The sequence below is a fragment of the Pantherophis guttatus genome, chromosome 3, assembly GCF_059756535.1.
Source record: "Pantherophis guttatus breed Tessera chromosome 3, ASM5975653v1, whole genome shotgun sequence".
In the NCBI taxonomy this organism is placed as follows: Eukaryota; Metazoa; Chordata; class Lepidosauria; order Squamata; family Colubridae; genus Pantherophis; species Pantherophis guttatus.
Window position 1 is genome coordinate 105,507,086 of NC_142065.1, and position 25,431 is coordinate 105,532,516.

A 25,431-nucleotide genomic window follows, 5' to 3' on the forward strand; every position below is an offset into this window, starting at 1 on the left:
TTTCCTTCTAGCCGATCATCTGGGAGACTGGGAGGCAGTGAATAGATTGGGGGCGGGGCCAGGCAGAGGTGGTATTTACCGTTTCTCTGAACTACTCAAAATTTCCACTACTGGTTCACAAGAACTGGTCAGAACTGGCTGAAACCCACCTCTGGTTTCAATATTCCAAAACATGACCCTGGACTATTGATATTCAATTGATACTTTGGGGTGAGGTCTTGTTAAAACTGGATTAACGTTGCTGCTGTGGCAACTTTTTGCTATGCAGCATGTTTGACAAACAATGGATAACTTGGGGAAAAACATTGACCTGTTCTAATCATCCCCCAAACTTTTAGTTTTGTTTTTTGTTTCCAGTTATTGAAAGCAAAGTATCCCACAGCCTTTTCAGCTGGTACTTACCGTAGAAGGTAGTGTCAATTTCTTTACCTTTAGTTCATTCTAGCTAGTTGATAGCATAATCATGCTATGTAGATAACAAGAAATAACTACTTGATAGCCATAACAAAGTTAATTGAGAATGGAACCAATGATGCTCACTACAGTAAGCATTGCGTTCTTGGTGTCATCACTTTGCCAACTGTGTTTTATGGCTTTACTGATTTTCTGGAACCTGAAAACTGATGCCAATAATATTGAACCAGAGGGGGTACCTTTTCTGAACTGAAATAAGGCAGCTTTGTTATCCTAAATGGCTAATTCATTGAGCAAAGTTATAAAGATGGAAAGATAGAGACAACCTGTTGTCTAACTTCTATTTAACTTTTCATTCTTCCATCTTCAAGTTCATCCTAATCCATTTTGCATCAGTTTGCCATTTATTAGTTTTGAAGTACAGTAGTCTGTGTGAAATTTTGTCAGACTTTCATTGTACTTCTTCTATTACTTCTACAGCATATGCACATATCTGCAAGCTATTTTTCTTAATGCAATTTTGCTATATATATTCTGTGAATATTTTTATAGCTTCTTAGAAAATCAAGTTGCATCACAAAAGAATAATTCAAACATAGATGTGTCTGGAAACATATGAGCTTGCTAAATTTGCATTAACTTGTGAAATGTATTAATTTATTAAACAAATTTATGTGGCTGCCCAACTCACACATGGTGACCCCGGGCAATAGACATGGAATGGAATAAATTGTCTTCATTGGATTAATACATGAGAGAAAGAAGTTGTGAATGCTCTAGATCAAATCATTAAAGAGAAACCTACCCAACCCAACTTTTTCTAATATACTAGCTGAATGGGTCTTGAGACAGAAATCTCTTATGACACAACATGGGGACTATTGGCACTGATGTTGGGTCTTTCCTTCATGCTGAGTTGAAGTGCTGCCCACCCATATAAAGCAATCTGAAATCTTTATCCTGTCTTTATCCTGTCTCCACAGCCTTCAGAGCCAGGAAGAGAATGGATTCATTAGCATTATTTTTATTTAAGATTTCTCTCCTCTACTTCCCTTTCTTCATATAGGTAAAAAATATCACTTTCTCAATTACTCATGTTATGTTTGCAAGGCATCTGGGAAAGGACTGGTCTCATCATAACTTCATTGTACTACTTCAGTCTTGCCATAAAGACCGCCTATGTACAGTTTGCCAGTACAGCCGTCTAATGCAATTTTGGCAAGTGTTTCAGTTTCCATTTGCTATTGATGGTTTCTCCCTGAACGGGGTGGATATAAACTGGAGGCATCTATAGATTTTGTACTCAACAGAGTTAAGGCAGGGAACTGTTTGCTCGCAGCTAGAATACGTTTGCCTGAGGGAATCAAAAGACGCTTCTGTCCTAAAAATATACAGCTCTGACATTCTTGCATGAACACAATGGATCATCAGCACAATACTGCCCCCATCTCTGGATTATTACTGCAACAATGGCAGAATAGTAGTATCAGATGAAGCAGACTGGAAAGTAGAAAAGACAGGGTGCTGAAATGTCCCCTAAATTCCATTCTGACACCAGGTACTAAGGTCACTTGATTTTGCCTCCAAAGTACAGGGTGATGAAGATTTTATAAATATTATTTATAAATAAGATTTTATAAATCTTCCAACTGCCATTGGATACTATCAGTTTAAGGGAGAAAACACTACTATAATGCAAGTATAGCTAAGGATGATGTGTCCTGTTTCATTCATGAACTGAAGAGAAGATGAAGCCAATGTCAAGGGCCTTAGTAGAAAAAAAAAGTTTGCATTGCACTTGATGAAATTGGGGAAAAGCACAGAGTTGCTTGACATACCTTGAAAATGAACTTCTTGTGGAGAGCATGAGACAATTTAACTTGAAAGAAAAGGTTCAATTGCCTGTGCAAAGCAAGCATACAGAAGTTTGAATTTGAAAAGACTGCCTTAAAAATGTCAAGCATATTGCACAAGCATTTAAATTGGTAAAGTTTTAGCCCATCAGAGACCCCACATACTTTGTCTTTGGGTCTTTGCTGTTTCCTTTTAAATCAGTTTTAGCAGAGGCTATTGCAAAGTTAAAGAATAGACCCTTCCCTCCCAAAAGCCCCACAACCACCAAGCATTTGGCAGAAGAGATGTACCATTTATAGCCAACCAAGCGCGGAGCACAAGAGCACATGAATTTTCTCTCCCTCACCCCAGGTGCTTTGTGCTTTAGCTTGAAAACATGAAAAAAAGATGTCCGGAACAATACATTTCTGTAGTTTTAACACAAAACATGATTCTTTCTCTGATGATGTGCAATGTGAATCTTTTCTGACAACCTAGCAAACAAATGAAAAACCAAATTGCTAAGAGCAGGTACCTTGCAATCATAAAAAGAAAAAAGTTGCTGAGGTGTTCAGTGCAATCTTTTCCATTTTTAAACCTTGAATTTGGGCAATGCTGGGCAAAATCCAGAGGAGGTTAAAGGGATATAAGTCATCTTAACCTTCCCATGTATCTGTGGGATTCACAGCTCTGTATTCTCCTTGAACAGAGATACAAAGTTCAAGGAGAGGTACTAATTAAGATGTCACTATTAGAGAGTATTTTTTACAACCAGCACTTAAAAGAAGAGGATTTTATGTCTGATTTCTATGTTTTCAGGAGCCCTCTTCCTCTACCTGGATCCTGGTAATATCAGTTAAGAACGAATATAGGCAGCAGATAAATAATAAGATTGCATCCTGCACTGTTATTCTAATACAAAGTGAAAATGCCTCTCTTGCCAGGGTTATTTTTCAGATGTAATTGCTGAAAGATTTACTAGGGGTGTGGGAGAGAAGACAGAATTGAAATGCTATAGTTTCTGCTACCTTGAATTTGGCAGAAAACAACAGAAAGATACTTTGTAGAGACTGCCTGTTGTATTCCTTATTGCATGCACATACCCCAAACACCTTGAAATCATCATTCTCAGGGGCAATTTAGGGATAGCAAAAACCCATCCCACTTCCAGAAAGTCTCTTCAAAATGGCCCTCAGAGTAATACCACAGTGTGACATTTTGAGACATAACTGACAGTGAGAAGAGAAAAAAAAATCTCTTATTTACCTCAGGGTTTTGGAGAGCTCAGGACCAATGCTGATTAGTTTTTTTCTTGGCTCCTTGTTTTCAGGGTTTTGAGAAAGCCAGAAGCAAGGATGATAGTGGCCCATGTTCAGAATGCTTTTGAGACCTTGAGGAGCGAAAATAGTGGTGTTGTGGAGATACCTTATCTTATCTTGTCACTCCTATCTTGTCTTAAATACAGTAATGAACCTGAAATAATAATGTTAGGATTTGGATACTGTAACAGGTAGCAACAAATAATATTTAAGGCAAAGTAGTCTGGTATAACCTTCCTCCCAAAAAAACTTAGGAAAATGTGTGCCATTAGTTCTTCTATTTCAACATTTGTTTCATCCCACTTCATGTCTCTCTATATAACAAGATAATTTTCCAGTTTATTCTACTGATTATGTCACTTAAGAAGCAAAATGCAGTCATGCATAACAGCCAGATATAACCTTTTCGTCAAATGCTTCTGATACTCACCCATGTCAGAATCATTTATAGTTGGCATAACAGTTAACAAGTTTTTCTATATTAATGATGAAATAGTACTGAAATAAATCTGCACCTGTCATTCATTCTAGCTCTCAGATGATTGTCAAAAGTTTTAATTTGGCACACTATTAGGAACTAAGGAGCCATGATTTCCACGTGTTTTGCTACGGGTATCTGGGCTCTAAGTCTTTAGAATAATGATTTCCTGGGGGCTTTCCCCATATAGCTACTGGCAAATTGATGCTATGGAAATCTACATGCTTTAATGGATACATCCAAGGTAATTCCTGCAATAAAAAGCTTTTGTTGATGCAACCAGAAAAAAATCAGGACTAGGAGATCCAGAGACCCAGAAACAAAGTGTTGTGGCTCCATTACCTGAGCCTGTGTCATTGGCAGAAGAGGACTCCGAGAGTGAAGGAGAGGAGTTGGCAAGGCCTCCCTCTCCAGGACCCTCCTCTTTGGCAATGCCTTCAATGTCCACCGAAGGGCAAGAGATAGGGCCGGGGCCAAGCACGTCCACGCAGCCACAGGTGGACAGTGATGAGAGTAATGAGTCTTGGCTGGATCCACGCCAGCGTCACAGAGATAAGCGCGCAACAGAAGAGGAGGCATGCCAGAGATTAGGCTGAGTCACTGGACCACACCCCACAGGGTATAAAAGGGAGCGTCAAGCCTTGTGACGAACAAAGCTGAAAGCTTCCACGCCATTCTGCATTGCTGGACTTTTGCTATAGAGTTTGCTGGATTATATTTGGACTTGATTTACTCTGTAATTATTGAACATTTTATTTTGATGTACCAGAAGCGGAGAGACGTTATCTCTTTGTGAGTAATAAACTCTTGGCAGGCAGCCACTAGGTTGTTGCCAAGTTCCGTTATCATAAGGAAAAGGATTTTGTCGGCTGGTTTGGTTTTTAACTCTTGGACGTCTGTTGGTGTGTGTGCGTGTGGGACGGGGACAGAACACAAAGCCTCTATGTTCAGATCCTCTCCTATGTCATCATGTTTTCTAGGTAATCAATTACTCCTAGTTGTTATATATGACATTTTGTAATTGTATGGTGCAAATCTATAAACACGGAATGTCCCAAATTAGCTGCCCATAATTATAGTGTAGCTGCTTTATAAAGTTTGGGTGTTTCATTAAGGAATGGAAGAAAGAAAGAAAAAAAAAACAGCCTCTCAGTGGATCCCTAAGGGATCCTTGAGGCAATTAGCTTTAAGCTGAAAAACATATTTCCAATTTTATAGCCTATTTTCTAAGCTCAAAATAAATTTCTACCCAATAAACCTTAGTATCATCCAAACATAACTGCAGCAATCTGTTAATTAATAGCAAGAGACCAACTGGCAGGAAAACTTTATTAAAAGCAATGCATATAGCATCCTTTACATTAGTGAATTTGTGACCCCTTTTTCTTGAAAGCTTTCTGGGTGGCTTACAGTACTCTAAAAAACAATACCTTAGGAGTAATTTTAATGTTACAGATATATTAATGTGAATATACAGTATGTACCATAGTGGTTAGGACAGCAATCATCTGTTTAGTAATTCCAAAATTTGCTGTGTATTATGAGAATGAAATAAATACTTTTAATTAAAGGTTCTCATGAGCCAAAACATCTCAGCCAAACATTATGGAAATTAGGGCATGCTTAGGAGGTCTAGAGAACCCTGCCCCCTTGCCCAGGCTGTATGTATTCTCATTACTGTGGAGGGAAATGATACTTGTAGATCATACTTGAAGGTATTTATGGCAAGGTATATCCATGCATTCCTGTTGAAATCCATTGCTCAACACGTGCTAGTTAGAAGTAGTGCATATTTCTATTCTATTAATTTCCTGGGTGAAGCTCATCTCAAGCATACAATGAATGTGCCTGTGCACTTAAACCAGGATATCTACTATGAAAAGTATAAGCATTTGTGTTTCTCTCTGCAAAATACTCTCTAATGAATTATCAGTTTGACATAATGGTAAAGATAGCAGGGAGGAACAAGTGAAAAGAAAAATGAGCTCTATAATAATTAGGAATAATAATCCCAGAAACCAGTGCTGCTGGTGGGAATTACAGGCCCCCAAATACAAGGGAATCAGTGTTTAGTTCACAAATACTGCATGGATTTTTTTTCTAAAATATTTATTTCGCATTGTGGCACCTGCAAAAAAAAAAATCTTAGTTTACTTTTAGAAAAGATTAGGAACTACAGGTAGTCCTTGACTTGTACACAAAATTTGGACAGGAATTTTCATTGCTAAGCAAAGGGGTCATAACATGACTCCATCACTTAGCAACCACAATCCTGGCACTCCCAATTGCGGTTGTTAAGTGAGAATCATGGATTGTTAAGTGGAGATAGTCACAGTTAAGAAATGCAGGGGTACTGCGGGTGCGTGTGTGTGAGATGCTGCTATGCAGAGTGGCCAAAAGGGCATAGATTGAGAGAGGGGGAGATAGATGAAGGGAGTTGCAGCACCCCTGTAGTTGTAAGTGTAGGTTGGTTGCCAAGCAACCAAATTTTGATCACAGACTGCGAGGTGGGATGCTGCAATAGCTATAATTTTGGGCATGTATCATGAGTCCATTATTTCAGCACTGTCATAATTTTGAATGAACAAATGATCATAAGTCAAGGACTACTTGTGCTTACATATAACTTTCTAAATAAATTTTACAAAATAGAAGCAATTTTCAGTCAGGTATATAATCCAATCAGCATTTTGGAATTCTGCCATCTTTGATAGAAAGTAAAGGACATTTCAAGTAAGCCTTTTGATTTGTACAGAAGAATAAGACCTCCTTATGTATCTTACTCTGTTGTGTAATGAGGCACATTAAAAAACAACAACCCATGGAGGTCATTTCTAGTTTTACAGTGAAGAAAGTCTCAGTAAAACATGGTTAGAGATAATTTATTTATACATAACTGCATATCTTTCTGTGAATATTTCTTGTGAAATGTGTCTGAAAAATATTCCTTTCTTCTTTTGGAATAAAAAGAGAATGATCTCTACTAGATAAAATTTACAAATCATTCCAATTTTTAGTTAAGAATATATAGATCATTGCTTCTATGCTAATTGCCAGTGTTTGAGGAAAAAGTAAAAGAAATGTCTATAACACAGATGTCAAACTCGATCATGTCACGTGACATATCGTGAAGTATCGTAACATTTTTTGCCTTTGCAGAACTGAGGTGGGTTCGGCTGCGCATGATGCATCTGGCCTGTGGGCTGCCAGTTTGACACCCCTGGTCTATAAGGTAAGGCCTATAAGGTTCATAAAAAAAACTACAGGTGGAAACTATAATAGTTTTACCTATATGAATTGGCAAGAGAGATTGATTTTTGGGAGTTGTTATGATTTGATAAATAAAAATATCAGAAAAGTACAGGTAGCTGAGAATTATGGTCCTAAATTGTTAGGGTTGTTAAAAATCCTATTGCAGTGGTGGTTAACCGAATGTCATGGTTGCTAAGCAAATACTCTGGTCATCAAGCAAATACCATGGTCATTAAGCAATCCATTGCACGTAATGGGAATTTTTTGCTTGAAACTGGAAGTGAAAGCCAGAAACTGCCCAAAAAACATTGCAAATCATGGTCACATGATTTTGGAACCATAGAAAAAGCCAATAAGCTGGTTGCCAAATGCCCAAAACGAGATCACAAACATGTGTTTGTAGCCATTGGAACTTCAAAATCAGCTTGTATGAGCCTTTGGGGGGGAGGGCATAATAAATGAACAGTTGCTAAGCAACTGGTCATTAAATGAGGACAATTTGCAAATTAATTGCTGAAAGCATTCAGCGTGGTGAATGGGAAAAGCATATGTGAAAATGAAGGGAATGTTTAGCTAATAGTTTGAAGCAGAGCAGGATGTGTGATGTCTGCCCCTTTCATCATTTAAGAAATTCTCATGGTGCCATTAGAAGTCTTCAGGTGTGTGAACTTTTGAGTGCAAGTTTTCAATGAATGCTGAATAGACTGAATGATGCAGTGAGGAATCTAGTTTTGAAAATTCAATATTGAAGTCAAAGGTAATTGTGTTTGATAAAAACAATGGAATGAATGTTTGCAGATTATTAAAAAAAGTAAACAAATTGAATGGAGAAATATAAAGATATTCAAATGGCTGGCAGAAAGGCAGTGGATAGTTTGTAATCTATGGTAAGGGCTGAATGTTGTTGCTATGATGATGATGATGATGATGATGATGATGATGATGATGATGACGACAGTATACATAGCAAACAAGATGACCATGCTGGATTTCGTATCCCAAATCACTAGTCGAACACTTCCCAAGCGTTTAGGACTGCATGATATATCGGTGGATTGTGCGAGCAGATTCCAGTAAGGTGGCCTTCTGCAGCTGACCAATGGGGATCTTGTCAGCGCCAATTGTTTTTAAGTGCTTGCCTAAGTCTTTAGCCACAGCACCCAGTGTGCCGAATACCACTGGAACCACCTGCACTGGTTTATGCCAGAGTCTCTGCAGTTCGATTCTCAAGTCCTGCTATCTGGTGACTTTTTCAAGTTGTTTCTCATCAATTCTGCTATCACCAGATATGGCAATGTTGACGATCCACACTTTTTCCTTCTCCACAATCGTGATATCCGGGGTATTGTGTTCCAAAACCTTGTCAGTCTGTATTTGGAAGTCCCACAGTAGTTTTGCATGCTCATTTTCGACCACTTTTTCAGGTTTATGATCCCACCAGTTCTTTGCTACAGGCAGATGATAGTTGTGACACAAGTTCCAGTGGACCATCTGAGCGACTGTGTTATGATGTTGTTTGTAATCAGTCTGAGCTATTGTCTTGCAACTGCTCAGTGTATGATCAATGGTTTCATCCGCTTCTCTGCAGAGTCTGCATTTAGGGTCATCAGCAGATTTTTCTATTCTGGCTTTGATTACATTCGTTCTGATGGCTTGTTCCTGAGCTGCAAGAATCAAGCCTTCTGTCTCTTTCTTTAGTGTTCCGTTGGTCAGCCATAACCAGGTCTTTTCCTTATCTACTTTTCCCTGGATCTTCTCAAGGAACTCTCCATGCAGTGCTTTGTTACACCAGCTGTCAGCCCGAGTTTGCATCACTGTTTTCCTATATTGAGTCTTGGTTTGCTGCACTTTAAGCAGCTTCCTCTTGTTGATCTCCAGCAGAGCTGGTTCAACACTGTCTTTCACATAATCTGCCAGAGCATGCTTCTCTTCTTCGACTGTCTGCTTCACTTGCAGAAGTCCTCTGCCACCTGCTTTTCTGGGCAAATATAGCCTGTCAACATCACTACGTGGGTGCAGCGCATAGTGTATGGTCATCAGTTTTCTTGTTTTCTTATCCAGGCTGTCCAACTCTGCCTGTGTCCAGTTTACGATCCCAGCAGTATATCTGATGATGGGTATGGCCCAGGTATTTATAGCCTTGATAGTGTCACCGCCATTCAGTTTGCTTTTTAGAAATTTCCTGACCCTTTGCGTGTATTCTTTGCTGACCACATTTTTCACTTGCCTGTGCTTGATATTGTCCAACTGCAGTATGCCCAGGTATTTGTAGGCTACAGGTTGGTTGCACTCGATGGTTTGTCCATTGGGCATTTCAATTCCATCACTTTCTACGATCTTCCCATTCTTCAGTGCCACTGTGGTGCATTTGTCCAGGCCAAACTCCATGCTAATGTCAGTGCTGAAAATTCGAACTGTATTGGTCAGTGACTGGATGATGATGATGATGATGATGATGATGATGATGATGATGATGATTTACATATTTATATAGCTGGTCAACTCAAGGGAGTGAACGTACCTAATATTCCTGCCTCCTATTTTCCCCATAACAACCCCTGTGAGGTGGATTAACCTAAGAAAGAGAGTGACTGGCTTTCATGCCTAAAGCAGGACTAGAACTCACAGTCTCCTGGTTTCTAGGCCAGCACTTTCACCACTACACTGAGATTATATCTATAACATTGAACCTTACAACTATTCATTCAGGGACCATTCAAAGTTACAATGGCACTGAAAAAAAGTGACTTACAACCAGTCCTTATACTTAGGACCATTGCAGCATTCCCATGGTCATGTGATTCAAATTAGGACAAATTGGGAACAAGTTGTTTTCGACAGTTCTGATGTCCCAGAGTCATGTGATCATCATTTATGACCTTCCCAGCTGGCTTTTAACAAGCAAAGTCAGTGGGGGAAGTCATATTTGCTCAACACTCACATAATTCACTTAACAATGGCAGTGATTCATTTAACAGTTATAGGGAAAAAGTCATAAAATCAGGTGCAACTCACTTAATAACTGTCTTGTTTAGCACTGGAAATTCTGGACATAAGCCAAGGACTACCTGCAGGCAAACCTACTCTGCTCAGAACTCATGAATAATTAAAGACATGACAAGAAATACTAAGCAAAGCTGGAATGTACCTACAAATTGCTGAAAGAATAATGATCTTGAAAACAAGAGAGGGACATTAAAAAAAATGACCAAATTTGAAATCGTTATATAGAATTAAGACCAACTATTAGGCTATGTATGTATAAATTTCTACTTAGATGTGATACAGAGATTGAACAAACAAAAACATCTGAGATAAATTGAATGCAACGCTTCGAAGAACCTATCCCAATACATGTATCTTAGTTCCATCAATAATTGCCTAAATAGACAAATCATGCAGTAATAAATGTTGGAAACATTTCCTTTCACATGCGGTGGGTATGTAAAAACACCCAAATGAGATCCAGTACTCAGCCCCATTCAGAGAATATTAGGAATCAAATTCAAAATGTTGCCATATTTTTAACTAGGTATTATTCCAGAATGTATTAATAAAAATACAATAGTTATTTAAGATACATGCTTATGACTACAAGGACAAACTGTGCACTATATTGTAAAAAAAACATATCAGGGAAATTAAATTTGGGAGAATATGGAGCAATTGCAAAACTAGCAGTATCAGTATTATCTATCTATCTATCTATCTATCTATCTATCTATCTATCTATCTATCTATCTATCTATCTATCTATCTATCTAATTTATACAGTCATGCATCTCAAACAACCTGACTCTGGGCAGCATCCAATAAAAATACATCACAAAAACCAAGAATTAAAAAAACATTCTACAATTGAAAACACCAGTCAAAATTACCAATCACTGAGACACAGAAAGAGCTATCATGATAGGCAATACAGACATCTCACTATTTCCTTTTGTTTTCCAAGCCTGATGACACAACCATGTTTTAAGAGACTTCTGGAGACAAGCTCAGTCTCCCCTCAGGGGGAGATGATGTTTCACAGCCCAGAAGCCAGGAATCACAGCAGAAAAAGTAATGCCAGTTGTAATTCCTTTGCAGATGGGACCCATCCCATAGGATACCTCTTTTTCCAGACGTAGTGGGTGTCAGGCCTGGAAGCCATCTTTTGCATTGGGCTTCAGGCCTGCCACATTTAGTACTGTGGGAAACTGGGAGGGGGGATTGTATGGAGCAGGGGAGATATGTAGTCAAAATAACATTCCTTTCTCAGAGAGTCAAGGACATCTTGCCCTGTACCTAGAGGGGTGGACTGGGAGACATCTTCAGATGGGACAGTGCTTTGATTGGAACAGGTGATGGACATGTGGGTGCTGGATAGGGACTTGGACTTTCCTTTGGATGGGGAAAACCTGGAAGCTTTCAGATTCGGGTTTCCCCAGATGTGCCAATGACATCTCGAATAAAATGGAACTTTGAGGAACTTCAAGCCTCGGAGTCTTCTTTCATTTGGGGTGTTACTTGGAACCCTAACAGTGGGATGGGCAGATATAATTGGGTGGAGGCTGTTCCTCAAATAACCCAGCCTCATGCCTTGAAGGGCTTTAAAGGTCAAAACCAACACATGGAATTGAACTTAGAAGCAAACTGGCAACCAATGCAGCTCACAGAGCAAAGATCTAAAATATGCCATTCTAGAGGACTGTGCCACCACACAGGAGGATAGACTAGAGCAATGCTTCTACCTGGGGCTGCTCTTGAAGAGTATTTGGAAGCTTCACCTGGTACAAAATGTGGTGGTACAGTTCTCTAGAATGGCATATTTTAGATCTTGCTCTGTTATGCTCTGATCAGGAGCAGATCCGAGCATGACTGATTGTAAAGAGAGCCTCCTGAGCCATAATGGGTGCAACTATTGCACAAGAGAAAGCTACACAAAGGCCTCCAAGCCATGACCTTCACCTGGTCTTCAAGCAGGACTTATGAGTTCAGGAGGACCCTCCAGATTGCACATGAGGTCTGTTTGGAGCAATACAACTCCATTCATTTCTAAAATTGGCAAAGCCCTTTAACCAAAGAGCCCCCAAATCAGAAACATTCAAGCCCCTCACAGCCATGTGGCCCCTCACAGCCTCAAGGCACTAGGATAGACATTGACAGCATTGCTTAATCCAGCGGCAGAAATATATAATTGGGTTTCATTTGCATACTGATGAGTCTGCACTCCATGGCAGTGGAATATCTCAGTGGCTGTGGCTTCATATAAATGTTGAAGAAGAGAGTAAAAAGCACCAAGCCCTTTGAAACCCTACAAAGAAGGAATCTCTTCTCTCTACTACCAACTGGTATCAAGAAAGGAGAAGAACCAACACAATATAGTATCATCCATCCTCAGTCCCCAGAATCAGGCCAGAAGAATACCATGATTGGTGGCATGGAAGGCTATTAAGAAGTCAAGGAGAGCAAGGATGAATGGACAAATTCTATCCTACCCCTTCCAGAGGTCATGCTGCTTGCATCCCATTCCCAAGCCTGAATCCTGCCTGAATGGGAACATACAGGGTCCTCTGAAGTTGGTGTACAGTCATCTTCTCAACCATTTTCATCCAAAAGGGGAGGTTGGAATAGAATAAAACTTTATTACGATCATCGACCAGCAATAGACATACAATAAATTAAAAATAATACTAACATTAATTGTGAATAATAACATCTCTGTTATGAAAATACATGATCTCAAACCTAATTTACATGTGTGTAGAGCCAATAAGTATGTGAGTAAATGTATTGTTATAGATATCTCAAAAAAATTGGCACCAGTTGACATTATAATTTGGTAACCAATTTTTTTCTTGTGGACATTGCAGCGACACAGAATTTTGCCACTGCACGCATGGTAGCCGGATTTGAGTCTTGGAGGAGAAAGCTTACATAAAAGTCGTTTGTCCTCCCTGGCAATCTCTCTAGTAAGGGGAGAATGTATATTGACCTACATTCTCTGTGTAACTCACAGTACAATAAAACGAAAGGGGAGGTTGGATACAATACTGGACAAAAATTGTATGGCAATGGTTCCTTAAGAAATAGAGCAGCAACCTCTCACTCAAGGAGGGATTCACCACTACAGAATCCACCCACACAACACTCCCAGGCAGCTTTAGTTATCCAGGAGGGGAATGGGCCTAAGAGCAAGTGATCAAGGTTATAGCCCAAAGGACCCTGTCCATTTCCTCAAATCCAACAAGGTTCAAACCGGTCCCAGATAACAGGGCAAACATCTATCCTGGGCATCTCCCTAAGACCTGAAATATGGCTGGCAACCAATTGAGAATGAATTCAAGTGATTTTGTCCAACAGATGCTGAGCAAATATAATTGAGGAAAATATAGATCAGATACTTAGCTGGTCTAAATGTTTTACCTGCCAGGCTTGCAATGCTAAGGAAATGTTACCCTTCTGTCTGCTTAGAGTCAGCAGGGTGTTGCAAACCAAGGTGAAAATACTCGAATTGTCTTTTATTTTCTGGAAAGTTTATTTTTTCCCTTTTGCAAATCTAGAAGCTCCTTAAGTCTCAAATGAAGAACTATATTGGGAAAAATCTCAATATTAATAAGCCGAGGAGGAGGAAGATGATGGTGAAGATGATTTGTGGCACTCCTGATGATTATACCCAGACCATTCTTTGTATAAATGTGCATTGAACTGGCTATAGCAGTGAGACACAGTTTCTGTTTTGCTAATTCTGCACTGATGGTTGGCTACATTAATTTTTGTCATACCAAAGAGAATGGTCAGTTGAATCCAAATGGGCTTCTCCAATGGACTGATAGAGTTTCATAGAGAGGGTAATTTTCAAAGCTTATTTTCTACACCATTGAATGCCGTGTTATTGCAAATGAATGTATTCCCTGGTTGGCGTGATGGAGAATACAGCTGTAAATGCTTTATGCTTCATTTGGATAAAGAGCCAAAGATATGCCATTACACAATACAAAGAGGATCTAAGAGCACACTTTATTAAAAATGCTGGACCCCTGTTAATAAAATTCCACATGTCTGATGAGGAAGAATCTTGAGAAGATTAAATGCAGATTCATGTAACCTTGACCACAGGTTATTTCCACTTTTTAACAATAAGGACTCTGCATATCTAATGCTCATTTGGCATTCCATTTTAGCATGCAGGTAAAGATGGAGATTCTAACATGGCCCCCAGCCTAAATATGTCTCTTTGAAAAGAAATAGTTTTGGCTCTTGAATGCTACTCTTGAATGTATAATCTGTTTGCTTTCTGTTTAATACTTTGCCTCCTTTGTATCTCCAGAGCCACAAGACTAAACTGCCATTGTGTACTTTTGTGAGCTGCTCTACCCCTTTCACAGCACTGCCATTGTTTTGTTTTTTTAATGTGTTGTGAGGAACTCGGTTAGTCACAAACTGAATGCTATGAAAATGTCCCAGTGTATACTGTGGGGCGAGGATACTTGTGTTCTCCCTCTGTACTTTGTCTAAGTGCAAAGAGAAAAGAAAAAAAGGGCATAGAGACCCAGAACATGGACTAATGAAAAGACAGAAAAAGACATATGTACAATATGTTTGAAAGGGGAAATATTTTCCTCCTAGTCAAGGTGAATACAATTAAAAATGATAACTTGTTTTGGAATGAATCTCTGGTGAGAAAATTTTAGGGATTGTATGGGACTGATATTGTACTGAAAAGGAGTTTCAGATTGAATGGAGGAATTACTCCCCTATTGCATATAAATTAGAGGAAAGGATTTCCCTTTGCTTTGGTTGTTTTTCAGTACAGCAAGATTTTATTTTATCTTTTTCCTCTAGGGCAACTCAGTGAAGAGAACTCTCCATTCACTTGCCTAGGAAACCATGAATGGATAGCAGGATATGACTTGGGGATCGAGTGAAGCCTGGGGGTGAAAGAAGCCGCAATTAGAAAAATCAGTACAGTAGCTGAAAGCTTGCCAGGGCTTGCACTGAGGGGATTCTGGGACAATATCTACATGTTGTCAGGGAGAAATTAATGCAGCCTAAACTTTCATGCCTCTCAGTGAAAATGGTCATTATCACTGGAATCAAGGTACAATAACTAAGGGAAAAGAAATGGATTATATGACATGAATGCAGAATCAGTGTCAAGCAGCCATTCCTCATGAGGTTGCTACCTCTTGGACTCAGAAGTATAACTATAAAATGGGTATAAACTCTCCAAAAAAGGAGAGGGCAAATTAAATATCCCATTTAGTGCAGGGGTGGGTTCCACTTACCTTTGCTACTGGTTCACAATGGGAGTGCACGTGCGTGCTCACTTTGCTCATGGGTGGCGCTTCTGCGCGTGCGCAGAGCATCCGTGATGATAACCGGGTGGGTGGGCAGAGCCTCCCGCCACTGTTACTACCAGTTTGCAAGATCTGGAGTGAACCAGTAGCAACCCACCACTGATTTAGTGAATATTCTACTATTAGTTAGTAGAATTAGACTGGAATAAGGGAGTCTATTTATGCATATTTATTTAGAGTGTTTAAGCAGCATACAAAAAAAAAATGCAAGTTACAATTATCAGGCCATTAAAAATAATGAAATGTAAAGCCACTGCCTATAATTTGGTCTCTGTTTTTTAAATAGCAGCATAGCTCAATCTCTCCAGTTCAATCTTTGCAGCAGTCGATTGACAACCTGCAGATAATCAGATTTACTACAAACTGAAAAAAGAACATGTAAGTGAAACTTGATGCTTATGTTTGGGATGCCTGGCTGAAAAGGTGGTTAAGTATTGCTTTTTTGTAATTGAAAAATCTTCAGGCAAGGATATAAATTATATCAACTTATCTGGAAGTATTTCTCACATGAATAGGATTATGCTGCAATAATAGAAAAAGAGATTAAAGTGAAGGGGATATAGGGTGCTTAAAAACAATGTACAAAAAAGACATTTGGATAAAGTCTTCCTTTGGCAACATAATTTCAACAAAGGAATGTCTCAAAATTTGAGACTTTTCTCAAATATTTTTCTCTCTAAATCCTTTAAAACAACTACCATCTGTAAATCTTTCTCCCCTTTGAAAGATGGTTTTCTTTTCTAAAAAAATCTGATAGACAGCCCATGTGGTAGAACAGTGCTGGCTGAAGCTGGAAGACTGTTTCTGTTGGCTGTTCCCATGGGAGATGGGAACGGCAGAGTATGAAGTCATATTCACAGATCGTCCATGTGGTGCCACTAGAAGAGTGTCAGCAGCTGGCAGGGGGAATCTAAGTGGGAAGAGTAGAAGTGATTTTACTATCAGATCCATGCTGGGTGACTTTCTGTCAGTCCTACTCGCCATAAATGCAACCTGCAGCTCTTAATCATTGCAATACCTGGTACATGGGGTTAGCTGCCATGGTGATGAAGTTGTTCAGGTGCTGCAGGGGTGCAGTGCAGTGGATAGGAACAGGAGAGAGCCTGGAGCAGTCTACAGATCTAAAATTAGTTTTGTTGTAACCTGGTCACCACTACATGGTGTAACTTGCTCCACCACTTATTCTTCCTACTTAGCAGGTAGGAATGGGAATATCAGTGGGCAAAGAAGCCTGTCAGGTGCAAGGAACCAAGAACAATATGAGGAGTTACTTCAGAGTAGTTTCTTTATTGTTGCCATAGATAGGAGTCTTTTAGATTAAAGCATAAATTTGCATAACTACCATTTTAGATATACTGCATGAAAGGGGAGTCCTGGCTCTCTTCCTATTTATCAGATTTCCCATTGAACCACCTCTTTGTTCCTTGGGAAAGCCCCCCCCTCCTCTGGTACTTTATTCTACTACATAGTCCCTGCATTAATTCACCCCAGAAAACTGTTAGGACAATTACTGATGCCTAATAGAGACTCTGGCTGTGGAGACAGAAAATTATGCTGGCCCACATTGGTGCCACCTCACAAACTGTTAGAACAATATGTTAAACCAGCTGCCTGGATGCATGATTAAATGTGCCAGCTTCTAACTTGTGTAGGTTTTACTTGCCTGGCCCTCTTAAATAAATATACATTTATTAAATAACCCCACCCCACCCCCCACACACAGAAGGATGAAAACAATTTAAAAGAAAACTCTTCAGATATCCCAGACTCAGACTGACCAGTGTTCATATATTTTAAATATGCTGCTGCAATGACTGATTTACAATTAAAATATCATTTAGTTTGAAACTTCAAGCAACATGATCTCCATGATTAATTTCCGGTTAATCTGTTATGCATTTATTTACAGAACATTTATGGGGAATTTTGATGAATGACTGTGATTCTGTTAATGTTTGGGTTTAAGAAGCACTTAGGGAACAGTGCTAAGTAAGTCCAGATGATTTTTACTGATATGATTATATAGATCATATATAAAAATATAGGATTGATAATCTAGTCAAAACAAAACCTTGATTTCAGTATGAAAGAATAAATACATATTTAACTTCAGCACACATTGTAATACTCGATTTGCTTTATTGAATATAAAGTAACAGTTAAAAACTGTTGCTAAGATCTACACTACATTTGCCAGTTTTAAAAATCCCCCTCTGCATCCTTAGAATATACATCTTTTTCTCTTTCTGTGCTTTGCCATTTTAATATATAAGCCTGTGTAAGGAATGCTAAAGAATCATATTCTGTGTTGTAACAACTGGTCCTCATATTATTTGACCTTTATCAAATAATAAAGGTTTTCTCTCATATATTCAGACCCAACTGAGAAGACATTTCATGAGCTCTGAGGAGTCTTCCTGTTTATGGAATAGCATTCCAATTGAGCGTGACTAAAATATATTTACTTTTGAAAAATGTTTAAGCTGGAGGATAATATTCATTATTAAATAAATTTTCCATCCACCCCACATGAGATATTCTCATATTGTGATTCAAATACTTGTTGCACTGATTACCAACCTGGCTGACTTTAAAAAGCATTGGACCTATTCAATGGAAATCAGTGGCTATTAGCCTTGAAGATTGCCTCTAAACCATTGGTGAAATTCAGCCAATTCTATCCAGCTTGGGCGAACAGGTAGTGCTGGCAGCGGGAGGCTCACCTATCCGGATGTCATCATGTCCTGTTTTTTACCCTCTGTACATGCACAGAAGGTCCTGCACATGCGCAAAGGTGTCACGTGTGAGCGTAGCAAGTGTGTACATTCACATTTGCGAACCAGTAGTGAAGGTAAGTAAATTTCACCCCTGCTCTAAACGCCATCTGCTGAAAAAGTAGTGGGCTTTTTTTGTCCTGTTGGTTGAGCACTGTGGGAGCACACTAACCAACTAGATGGGCCAGCAGTATCATCTGTAAGGTATTTCTTATGGTTTTACTACTCAGTTCTAGCCTTGTCTCAAAAAAAGAACAACCTAACTCTCCTTCAGTGCAACAGGAATCCATAACTATATGCTGCTCTTCATCCATTTGCTCTGATAAACAGCTGTTCCTATTCTTTTTATTTTGCATACTCCACAGGCTACTTCCATAAGCTGCCAAATATGACCACTAACAACCAGTATTGCTGTTCCTTTGTAACACTTTCTAGTGTTGCATATTTTGGCAACTGGGATGAAATTGATAAAAATTCTGCTATTTCCCCCTTCTAGACCAAATGAGAAACCGATAAATCTGTCTCCAACTGTAGCTGAACTGACAGGTCAGTAGTATAAAGGGCCCAGGAAAATATAGGACCTTCTCAATGCACTGTGCAAATTCCCTTCTGCTTCACTCAACAATCCTCTTCTACTCCCATCAACCTGTCAGCTGAGGTACATTTGCATTCAAAATTCAAAAAGGTCCTGAATGACAGGTTATTGGTTCAGAGCACCTCAACACCAATGATCTGTCACTCAGTCAACTTGAAAGCTGGGATGAAACTTGAAGCTGGGAGTTTTATTAATCACAGCCATGAATTTGTTCCAGAATAAAACTGTAAAGACAGAACAACTCCAAAACTGGAATTAAGGAGGCAGATTCAGGGTTTGGAAACGTTAAGATACTTTTCTGCATACTTAAGTAAGGAAGAGTTGTTAGAATCATTCTAAATTTTATTTCTATTACTTAGAGACCATTATTTCTATCTATCTTTTTATACTGTTTATATTTTTCTCCCTTTCTTTTTCACTTAGAACAAATGTAAATGTCCGGGAAGGTGGGGGGGGGGGAATGGGACAGATTGTAGAATCTGGAATATTCTGGAAAGTGGAACAATATTTACACATGAGAAGTGACAAAAATCACAATATATAATCTATCTACAGGTATTATTATTATACAGCTCTGCAAAAATTCAGAAGTAACGATGATTGATATGGCCCATTCAAATAATCTAATTTAAATAGAATTTTAGATGAAATTCCTAGCATATTGATCTTGATATTATGCCTGTTGCTAAATGAATATAATTCATTATAATCGGAGATAGGCAAAGGTTTTTAAGCAAACTGGACATATATTAAGAAGATTTTTTTTCCCTGTATCCACGTTCAGTTTTTTATCCTGTGTGGTCCCTCACAGAATTTAATTTCAAGTGATAAAATCTAATAAAAATCATAAATAGCATAATATAGAGGCCTACCATGAGTAATAAATTAATGCTTCTCTCATGCCCCCTCCAACTATATATCACTACATTTTGTTAGAGAAGTTTACTCTTTCCAAAACTCTGGAAACAGACAATGTTTCAACCCTTAAGAGCCCTTTTGTTTCATCTATTAAAAAGGGATTGCTCAAAATCATTTTTTCAAAAATCTTGGAATCTTTGTCTTGTTCTTATACTCTGTTAGAAAATATGCTTTTATTTTTACAATTCAAGTTAGATGGTATGTTGTTTGAACTCCGCCGGAATAAAAAAGACAATCACACTGCAAGTTAAAAACATCACATATATTTCATGTTAGAGTAACCTATGCTACTATGTTAAGCCTATCTAGCTTTGCTACAAAAATACAATTGAAAGCAAAGAAGAATAGGTTTGGCGATTTATATTGAAGATCCAATTCTTCACAAATTCTAACTCTCTGTATATCAACAATCAACAATTCAAGCCTATTGGAATGAAATAGGCAACTACAGAATATGAAATAGGCAACTCACTTTTTAAAAATACTAGTATGTGGTATCCAGTTAGTGTTTTTTAATCATTCAATTAATAATTTTTCCTTCTTTCCTTCCCCAATATATATTATGTTAATTTAAATAAACCCCCATTATTCCAAGATCAAATCCTTGATTTTGAACATGATAGAACATCTCTTGACATCCCTGTCAAAATAAAACTATTTGGCAATCCCACCTTCCAATATCAAAATGCTCACCATTATATGCAAGATGTAGAAAAACTTATTAAGTAGGAGCACTGCCAAGATGTATCATGAGGCTGTAAATTAAATGTGAGCCAACAATATGATGCCAATATAAAGGCCAAATATTATTTTGAGATAGATCAGCAGCAGCTCTGTGTTTTCATAGTGATATTCAGTTGTTGAGCATGATTTAGTCTAGTGACATGAAGGAAACCAATAAAACTAAATCAGTGAAACAAACAAAACAAGTAATTTACTGCTCAAAATAAATGTGAAAAAAAAATCATTTAAACATTAACACTAGTCTCATCAAAGTTGCTTTTCCTTTCCTTAAAATTTCTCCCAACCGGGAATCATCAAAATAGCCAGAATATTTGGATTAAAACTTGATCTCTAGTGATCACTTGATTGCAATACTTATTCCCAGTTTCAATGCATTTCTAGGCAAGACTGAAAAAGATTTGTTCATGAAGTTGTTAGGTCAATCAGAGGAGACAATATATACTCCTGATGACAGAGGTGAATTGTAAGGTGGCTTCATCTACTCTGTGTGGAAATCCACTTAGATTAATTGTGGCTTGCCAGAAATCACATTGATCCTTCCACTCCAGAATTTCAGATTCTTTTTATACTGATCTAATGACCAAAACATAGAGATACTATCTGACCTGTAATCCTCACAATTGTATAAGATAAATCAAATAATAGCTGATAATTCTGATGTCAAATTTTGCTTCCCTGGAAACCAGCAGACTCAAATCTTGCATACTTTGCTCATAAGCTTCCAAAGACATTTAATTGCCCAATGTGGAAATGAAATGTTGGTCCAGATGGACCTTTCCTGAGTTAGCCTGGATATTAATATATCCTTAATTGCAGAATTTCCAAGCCAAGGAGATACAGCTTCCTTTGTACTTGGGTTGAAGAGATAGAAAGAAAAAAATTGACAGTAACATACTTTAAATGAAGAAATGTTTATTTGAATGGCAATGGTTGCTTTTTAATTGGCAGGTTATATTTCTATTTATAATTTGTTAGATCTGAAGAAGCATAATTTCAAGCTGCTCAAATAAAAAAAAAATTCCCTTGAAATCTGCATTACAGTGTGATTTCAGGGAGGGGAATTGAAAAGCATCAATATTAAACCTAGGGCAATTCAAGATCTTATTTTCAATATGAAGAAAGGCTTTTGATCTGGGTTTATTGCACATGTAAGCGGACAAAAACTGCAATTTAACCTGTCCTATATACAGTTATCCTTTTAAAATTATGCAATATTTAAACAATCTGAAAGCAATATTTTTTAGAAAAAAATATGCACTAAGATTTTTTATACAGTGACAGATGTGAGGGATCTTGGACAAGAAACTGTAGCAGAAGATCAGTATCCTTTGGGGCTCTTGTGACAGGTTTCTGAACAAGAGAACACTGAACGAGGACCCTCTGCTCTGCTGCCACTGGTGAGGATTAGAATGCAAAGCTGCAGATATTTTTTTTTTTTAAAAAAAACCCTCTCATAGAGTTTATAGTCCTTAAGATAGAATAATGAAGAAACCTTGCAGTATTAGCTGCAACTTCAATAATGCAGTTAGAGGTACATGCAAATGGAAGCATGCTAATCTGCTGAAGAGTGGCTTTATTTATTGATTTGACTTGATTTGTACGTCACCTATTCCAGACAGTTGGGAAGCTCTCTTCTGGAAGTTGTGCTCATTATTCTCCTGCCTTAAAGTCATTCTTCATTTCAAAAACATTACCTTACCAAACTGTGTTGGGGCAGCGTATCCTGGCTCCATACAAACTTATTCAGTTGAATAATTGAAAGATGAAGGATGAAAGCTGTGACCCTCCACAGAGATAGTAATTTTTTTTTAAAAAAAAAGAGGAATGGGGTAATAAAAATACCAATGGAAATTTGTACCTCAAAAAATGCAGGCACTTGCCTAAGGAGAGAATTTTCTTCAGCAACCAGGGTCTGTCATTCTATTCTGATAGATGCCTTATATGGGCCCTGGTGGGAAGGACATTACATTGGGAAAGATAATACTGAAGCAGTTTACATACTCAAAAAAAACCCAACTTGGGTCTTTTCTCTCCGGGGTTCATTGCTTCCTTAAATTCAAAGGAGAAATGCTGTTTCCCAATCCTTCTGGAAGAGAAAACTGAAACATGACAACTGATGATTTTTTTCAAAAAAATCAATAATGGATCCAAAGAAAATTTTAAACATAAAAACTAAAAATGTCAAAATATTTAAATAAATAATAAATTCAGTATTTTGTTTTCTGAATAGTAAAAAGGAAATATATTATTCCACCCCCCCGCCCCTTCAAAAAAGAGGGAATCCATAGACAGTATAAGAACCATAATATAACATAATATCAAGCTGCATTTTTTGGAACCTAACACAATGCCAGTGTTGTGAACTACTCTAGTTATTATAAAAACATATAAATAGAAAAGTAGAACTATGAACAAGGGAACAAGGGAATGAGTGGGAGAAAGGCATAGTAGACTTAAAATAGACTTGGAAAAATATGAATATAGTTATGTCTTCAGATGCTTTTTAAAGACAGAGAGGAAGTGAGCCATATGAATGTCTGGGAACAATGAATTTCAAAAGTGCTATAAAATCAAACATGGAGAACATGGAACAACAAACGTCATGATTAGTTCCCTAACCTTATATCTGCCCAGCCTTATATCTGCCCAGCCATGGTTGATTAAAAAAAATAAAAATAAACTAAGAGCTAAGCCTGTTTCCTAGTAGGCTGTGAGACCACCAAAGAATACCAGGACCAGACCGGAAAGTTAAAAAAAAAATCTGGAATAAGGCAATGGTAAATGACTCCTGTATCATTTCCAAGAAATTCAATTCAAAGAAGAATTTATCTTATGGTTTTTCAATCAGTATAACAAAATAGAACCCATCATTAATGCAGAAAGTAAAGTTAAATATTGTCATATTTTGAAGTAAGAAATATGAGCTACCAATGAAAAAAGACATTTTTTAATTTAAATGAGGTAAGAAAAGACCAACCAAAGTAGCATTATATTAATCAAGCCTGGATTTTTTTCCCCCCAAAAAGAGCCAATTGAGGTTTTGTGATCTACATGTAATTAAGACACATTAATATGCACAATTAATTTGCAACATGATAAGAAAGTAGAAACTCACTTCAAATGGCACCAAAATTTAATTGAGAATCTAACTTAAGGATGTTAAAAGTCATCAAAGAAGAAATTAAGCCAGGCAGATAAAATTAAAACAGTTAAATGACAAGACAAAACTTATAATGACTTCAGTTCATTAATGTTAAACTGAAAATTAATTCTAGTTATTTAATTACAGTCCCATGCCAGTCAGAAAAGAGAATTAGGACAAATACAGTGATTAAGATAAAATAAAATTACCTGAACATCCTGAAACAGTTATTCATGTGAAGGAGGCACCAAGTAAATTCGGAAAGCTATGACTATCAATATGAATTTTGCAACCTTCTTAGAGATTTCTGAGAATTGGTCACAGAAAAGAGCGATACTCTCATAATCACAGAAATATTAAATATACTGAAAAATGTCTATGAGTTCAGTCATCATTGATATATGACAAGCATGTTAATAGCATATGTGATGCACATTCAGCCTTTGTGTTGGAGCACAGGCAGGGGGCAGCTTTTGTATGGAAGATTACAGCATCTGCTGATTGTCAGCCTAATGAGAAGTGCCCCAATTCATGCCACATTAGAGCGAGAAGCATGTAGGTTATTAAAAAATTATCAAAAGACGGTTGGTGTGTGTGTGTGTGTGTGTGTGTTTGTGTAGATATGTAGGTGTGTACATGTAAGTAAATTACTGTACAGAAACACTGGCTCTGTCAATTCGACTACTGCTATTCCAAACTCTCTTCAATTCAATTATAAATGAATAGCAGATATGTTCAACTGAAAAACAATATCAAATTTAAGAAATACAATTTCAGTAACAGAAAAATGGACAATTAAGAAAACTCATGAAGCAAAGTTTCTATAAATAAGGAAGATGGAGTGGTTGATGATAAAATACAGGAATGTCCAGCATGATAGAAGTAGGCAGAAAGAAAGAAAGAAAGAAAGAAAGAAAGAAAGAAAGAAAGAAAGAAAGAAAGAAAGAAAGAAAGAAAGAAGAAAATTGTTTAACTAGAAGAACCATTACTAACAGAAGGGAAAGCCATTTCAGTGGAATGCAAAGGAGTGAAGGAAGAGGAATTTGAACTAAAAAAAAAACATTTCAAGAATTGCTCAAGCAAAACTCACTTTAAAAATTCAGATAAAAAATAAAGAGAAGGAGGAAGAGCCAAGAACTTACTGGATTCAACCATTGAACACTTGATAGAATGTGCACCTGTATTATCAGAGGGGAAGGATATTGCCATTCCAGAACTTTCCCAGGAAAAGTTTCATATCAATAGACTGCATAGTCCCAAGGTGGATGGGGGAGTTGGGGAGAGGTTCAAGGTAACCACACCCTAGAATTTCTCAGGGCATATCTAGTAGCTTAGAAAGTTACAGCTTTAGTTTGGCAAGATTCTGTCTATTAGGTGCAAGGAAATAAAGGATTGGAGTCTTTTGAATTAGGACTGACAACACAACAGTTCAAAAGAATGATCCGAGTCCTTCTGGTGGATTTTTATATATCTGAGATGAAGTGGATGGGACTGCTTTGGTTCAATTTGGGATCCCCACAAGCTCTGTCATTAGTTTCTGGGCTGCAAAATGTGGTGTCATAGCAAAAGTATTAAAAGGAAAAAAATCATTCTGAAAAGCCAATGTAGCCTCTAGTGTAA

The 25,431-nt window shown here is 37.8% G+C and overlaps 1 long non-coding RNA gene and 1 pseudogene across 2 annotated transcripts in view; one reads left to right on the forward strand and one right to left on the reverse strand.

Moving 5' to 3' along the window:
- Nucleotides 1–3,389: 3,389 nt before the first annotated feature.
- Nucleotides 3,390–25,431, forward strand: part of LOC117661176 (uncharacterized) — a 185,367-nt gene continuing 163,325 nt past the window's right edge. The window contains exons 1-2 of one of the 2 annotated variants that reach the window (XR_009622202.2): nt 3,390–5,024; nt 7,204–7,276. This is a non-coding gene — a long non-coding RNA (uncharacterized LOC117661176). The remainder of the gene's footprint in view (nt 5,025–7,203; nt 7,277–25,431) is intronic. The other variant, XR_015733201.1, reaches the window with a different exon arrangement.
- LOC148114720 (uncharacterized) lies at nt 8,326–9,333 on the reverse strand (annotated as a pseudogene).